This window comes from Chionomys nivalis, chromosome X (genome assembly GCF_950005125.1).
Source record: "Chionomys nivalis chromosome X, mChiNiv1.1, whole genome shotgun sequence".
Taxonomy (NCBI): domain Eukaryota; kingdom Metazoa; phylum Chordata; class Mammalia; order Rodentia; family Cricetidae; genus Chionomys; species Chionomys nivalis.
The window spans coordinates 80283129-80288857 of record NC_080112.1 but is presented as its reverse complement, the minus strand read 5'-3'; the positions used below and the strand labels follow the sequence as shown (position 1 = coordinate 80288857).

Below are 5729 nucleotides of genomic sequence, written 5' to 3'. Positions count from 1 at the left end.
CTGGCCCCCAGTAGAGTTGCTGGGCTATTTGTTTAAGTGGTGTGGACTATATTTGTGCTGGTGGTATCTGTTCTTCCAACTAGTGTTCACTTCATCTGGTCCTATGAAGTCTGTTGGAGCTCTGGAGAAGGGTCATTTGTCCACTGTTGAGGGTGATTATTGCTGGCTTGGTTTGGATCTCAGTGGTGGAAGTCAGCTGGGTTTAGGAGCAGGGCCCAGAAGCTGCAGGATGGGATTGTCATGGGAAAGGGTTGAAGTGGACAGAATTGAGGGATAGGTATGGTTCTGCTGTTAGATGGGGTTGGAGGGATAGGAGGTGGAAGGTGTCATTCACTCTTCTAGGACTGAGAGCAGGGCCCAGTCTCAGACTGTGGACTAGTTGGGATGGTACGGGCTTGAGGAATGTTTGCCTGGTGCAGAATCCAGGTAGTGAGCATTTTGTATTATTACCTAACAACAAAGTTATTCTGGGTATTTTCTTATGCTGTGAACCCTGGGGGCAGTGAATTGGCATTTTCCCTTCAGTTGTCCTGTCTGGATTCTAGCAAGTGTAAATCATAAGCAGCTGAAGCTGGTTGGAATTTCTTTCAGCTCAAATGCTCACTGGAATGAACTATCGCAGAATAATTACACTGCATTTAGAGTTTTTTCTTTCATTTTGTTATTAGTTCTTTGAGAATTTTGTGCAATGTGTTTTCTTTTCTTAGTTTTTATTCATAATCATAAACTTAACTCTGCAATCCAGCTAGACTTGAAGGGGAATGAGGAAAATATGGAACCCAAAGAACTTCAGTGAGAGCAGAGATTACAGGGTACTGCGAGCAGATGGGACTGGGGTGCTCTCCTGAGCTACAGAAGGAATGGTCTGGTGGGTAAGAAGCCCACAAGTCAAAAGAATTAGAGTTGTCCACAGTCGGAAATGGTGATCTTCTTGCTGGTCTTTCCATTCCTGGACCCAAAAACTCTCCATGGCTTCCACAATATTCATGCCTTCTTTCACCTTCCCAAAGACCACATGTTTGCCATCCAGCCACTCAGTCTTGGTGGTGCAGATAAAAAACTGGGAATTTGCCATGGACAAGATGCCAGGACCTGTATGCTTCAGGATGAAGTTCTCATCCTCAAATTTTTCTCTGTAGATGGATCTGCCGCCAGTGCCATTATGGCGTGTGAAGTCACCACCCTGGCACATGAATCCTGGAATAATCCTGTGAAAGGAAGAACCCTTATATCCAAATCCTTTCTCTCCAGTGCTCAGAGCACGAAAGTTTTCTGCTGTCTTTGGAACTTTGTGTTAATTACTATTTACTGCAAGAAGAAACTTCTCTGATGAGGGCTGAGATGCACTAATCTATGTCCCAGTCTAGTGTGGTGCCTGGGAGTCTCTGGTAGAGAGAAATCTGTGTCCACAGGGAGTCACAAAGGAACAGAGATAGGCTAGAAGGAAAGGGTTAAAAGGTTGATGGAAGAACTAATGAACCTGCAGACTTCACTGCCAGTGGCCATGTCAGAGAAGCAGTGGGTGGCAAAATTGAAGTTCAAAAATGTCAGCCCACCAGGAGGAGACTTTGATGGGACAATCTTGCTTAGGCAAGGCCCCTGAGATGGCAAACCCCCAAATGTCTTTTGCTGCTGTACCTTTACATGTTTGCTGTTGCTATCTTTCTCTGGTGTCTGGCATGGTTGAATTGGGTATGGGGAGATTCTCTACTGCCTGTAATGAAATGTGGTTATCTCATGGAAACATCCCATTCTACTGCATATTTTTACCTATAGATTAAAGATTTCTTCCTAAACTGTACTCTATAATTGAAAATAATAATGTTAGCTCATACAGAATTTTGATAAATAAAAATAAATACAAGAAAGCATTAAACAGTGGAGTCCTATAAGTTTTACTTAAGGATTTGCCAGATTATAGCTCAAGTTAATGATTAAGAGAAACCGTTGAGTCTCAGGAGCCAGGCTGGCTAAAATTCCCTTAAACTTAATGCTGAAAGATGCTAATGCTGAAAGACACAGTCTTAGGTTCTGGTGTATATCATTAGATGAAATAAAGCATTTTTACCTACATGCTGTAGGAATTTAGCAGAGACACTGTATGGGGTAGATATTAGAATGAAGAGCTATTTTTAGAATGACCTTGACCTTGAAGAATCTTTATGGAAAACAGTGATTGTTTTGCTGAGGGGGCCTTGCGGTCACCCTATGACTTTTGTCATAAGACAACTCAGGCACACCTGAGGCTCTTACATTACTGTGTATTGCATACAATGCATAATGAAGGACTAGAGTCATGGAATACTTTTATACTCTGCTTTGAATTGGATTCATATGCCTTCTTCCATCTGACCTACTCTCAATTTCCTTTTGTTGGATTTTCTGTTCTTGGCCATAAGATGGTAGCATTGCTTAATATATCATAGTTTAGTTCCTCCATAGCATCTCCTGCTACAGTTATATTTATAATATAATTGTGAAACCAGTTTCTAAAGCTATGTATTGGGCTGCTTTATTTAACCAAGGAGGTCTAGACCTTTGAGATTAGTTTAAAACAGGAAAGTTCCTGGAGCCACTTGTGTTATGTTCGAAAATTGTAATTCACTTTCAGGGAATGTTTTTCTTTTCTTTTTTTTAAATTTATTATTTTTTTCTGTTGTCCATTGTCTTTAATGAAAAGGCAGCTCTCTAGATCTCTTTTTTTATATGAAAAAAAAATTTTCTGCCGCCTCCCAGCCTCCCATTCCCCCCCTCCTCTCCCTCCAATCTCCCTCCCCCCACTCCTCTCCCCCTCCCTCTCCAGTCCTAAGAGCAGTCAGGGTTCCCTGCCCTGTGGAAAGTCCAAGGTCCTCCCCCCTCCATCCAGGTCTAGGAAGGTGAGCATCCAAACAGACTAGGCTCCCACAAAGCCAGAACATGAAGTAGGATCAAAACCCAGTGCCATTGTCCTTGGCTTCTCATCAGCCCTTTTTGTCTGCCATGTTCAGAGAGTCCGGTTTTATCCCATTCTTTTTCAGTCACAATCCAGCTGGTCTTGGTGAGCTCCCAATAGATCAGCTCCACTGTCTCAGTGGATGGGTGCGCCCCTCAATGTCCTGACTTCCTTGCTCATGTTCTCCCTCCTTCTGCTCCTCATTGGGACCTTGGGAGCTCTTTCGGGTGCTCCAATGTGGGAATCTGTCTCTATCTCCATCCATCGCCAGATGAAGGTTCTATGGTGATATGCAAGATATACATCAGTATGGCTATAAGATAGGGCCATTCCAGGTTCCCTATCCTCAGCTGCCCAAGGAACTAAATGGGGACAACGCCCTGGGCACCGGGGAGCCCCTCTAGGTTCAAGTCTTTTGCCAACCTTAAGATGGCTCCCTTAATTAAGATATATGCTTCCCTGCTCTTCTATCCACCCTTCCTTTATCCCAATCATCCCGTTTCCCCAAGTTCCTTCATCCTCCCCTTCTCACTTTTCTCTCCCCATCTCCCCCTACCCCCATCCCACCCCAGCCCCAAGATTCCAATTTTTTGCCCGGTGATCTTGTCTACTTACCATATTCAGGAGGATAACTATATGTTTTTCTTTGGGTTCACCTTCTCATTTAGCTTCTTTAGGATCACAAATTATAGACTCAATGACCTTTATTTATGGCTAGAAACCAATTATGAGTGAATACATCCCATGTTCATCTTTTTGGGTCTTGGTTACCTCACTCAGGATAGTGTTTTCTATTTCCATCCATTTGCATGCAAAATTCGAGAAGTCATTGTTTTTTACCGCTGAGTAGTACTCTAATGTGTATATATCCCACACTTTCTTCATCCATTCTTCCATTGAAGGACATATAGGTTGTTTCCAGGTTCTGGCTATTACAAATAATGCTGCTATGAACATAGTTGAGCATATACTTTTGTTGTATGATAGGGCATCTCTTGGGTATATTCCCAAGAGTGGTATTGCTGGGTCCTGGGGTGGGTTGATCCCAAATTTCCTGAGAAATCGCCACACTGATTTCCAAAGTGGTTGCACAAGTTTGAATTCCCACCAGCAATGGATGAGGGTACCCCTTTCTCCACAACCTCTCCAGCAAAGGCTATCATTGGTGTTTTTGATTTTAGCCATTCTGACAGGTGTAAGGTGATATCTCAAAGTTGTTTTGATTTGCATTTCCCTGATCGCTAAGGAAGTTGAGCATGACCTTAAGTGTCTTTTGGCCATTTGAACTTCTTCTGTTGAGAATTCTCTGTTCAGTTCAGAGCCCCATTTTTTAATTGAGTTAATTAGCATTTTAGAGTCTAGTTTCTTGAGTTCTTTATATATTTTGGAGATCAGACCTTTTTCTGTTGTGGGGTTGGTGAAGATCTTCTCGCAGTCAGTAGGTTGCCTTTTTGTCTTAGTGACAGTGTCCTTTGCTTTACAGAAGCTTCTCAGTTTCAGGAGGTCCCATTTATTCAATGTTGTCCTTAATGTCTGTGCTGCTGAGTTTATACATAGGAAGCAATCTCCTGTGCCCATATGTTGTAGAGTACTTCCCACTTTCTCTTCTATCAGGTTCAGTGCATTCAAATTGATATTTAGGTCTTTGATCCATTTGGACTTGATTTTTGTGCATGGTGATAGATATGGGTCTATTTTCATTCTTCTACAGGTTGACATCCAGTTGTGCCAGCACCATTTGTTGAAGATGCTTTCTTTCTTTCATTGTATCCTTTTAGCACCTTTATCGAAAATGAGATGTTCATAGGTTTGTGGATTAAAATCCGGGTCTTCTATACGATTCCATTGGTCGACTTCTCTGTTTTTATGCCAACACCAAGCTGTTTTCATTACTGTAGCTCTGTAATAGAGTTTGAAGTCAGGGATGGTAATGCCTCCAGAAGTTCCTTTATTGTATAAGATTGTTTTGGCTATCCTGGGTTTTTTGTTTTTCCATATAAAGTTGATTATTGTCCTCTCAAGATCTGTGAAGAATTTTGATGGGACCTTGATGGGGATTGCATTGAATCTATAAATTGCCTTTGGTAGAATTGCCATTTTTACTATGTTGATCCTCCCAATCCAAGAGCAAGGGAGATCCTTCCATTTTCTGGTATCCTCTTCAATTTCTTTCTTCAATGCCTTAAAGTTCTTGTCAAATAGATCTTTTACTTCCTTGGTTAGAGTTACCCCAAGATATTTTATGCTGTTTGTGGCTATCGTGAATGGTGATGCTTCTCTGATTTCCCTCTCTGCTTCCATGTCCTTTGTGTATAGGAGGGCGACTGATTTTTTGAAGTTGATCTTGTATCCTGCCACATTACTAAAGGTGTTTATCAGCTGTAGGAGTTCTTTGGTGGAGTTTTTGGGGTCCCTTATGTACACTATCATATCATCTACAAATAACGAAAGTTTAACTTCTTCCTTTCCAATTCAAATCCCCTTGATCCCCTTATGTTGTCTTAATGCTATTGCTAAAAATTCAAGGACTGTATTAAAGAGGTATGGAGAGAGTGGACATCCTTGTTGTGTTCCTGATTATAGTGGGATGGCTTTGAGTTTCTCTCTGTTTAATTTGATGTTAGCTGTTGGTTTGCTGTAAATAGCTTTTATTATATTTAGGTATGACCCTTGTATCCCTAATCTCTCCAAGACTTTTATCATAAAGGGATGTTGAATTTTGTCTAATGCTTTTTCAGCATCTAATGAAATGAATATATGGTTTTTTCTTTCAGTTTATTTAAATGATGGATTACAT

At 41.4% G+C, this 5729-nt stretch overlaps 1 pseudogene; it reads right to left on the bottom strand.

Annotated features, from left to right (window-relative positions):
- Positions 1-897: 897 nt before the first annotated feature.
- Positions 898-2409, bottom strand: LOC130868503 (peptidyl-prolyl cis-trans isomerase A-like; annotated as a pseudogene).
- Positions 2410-5729: the final 3320 nt, after the last annotated feature.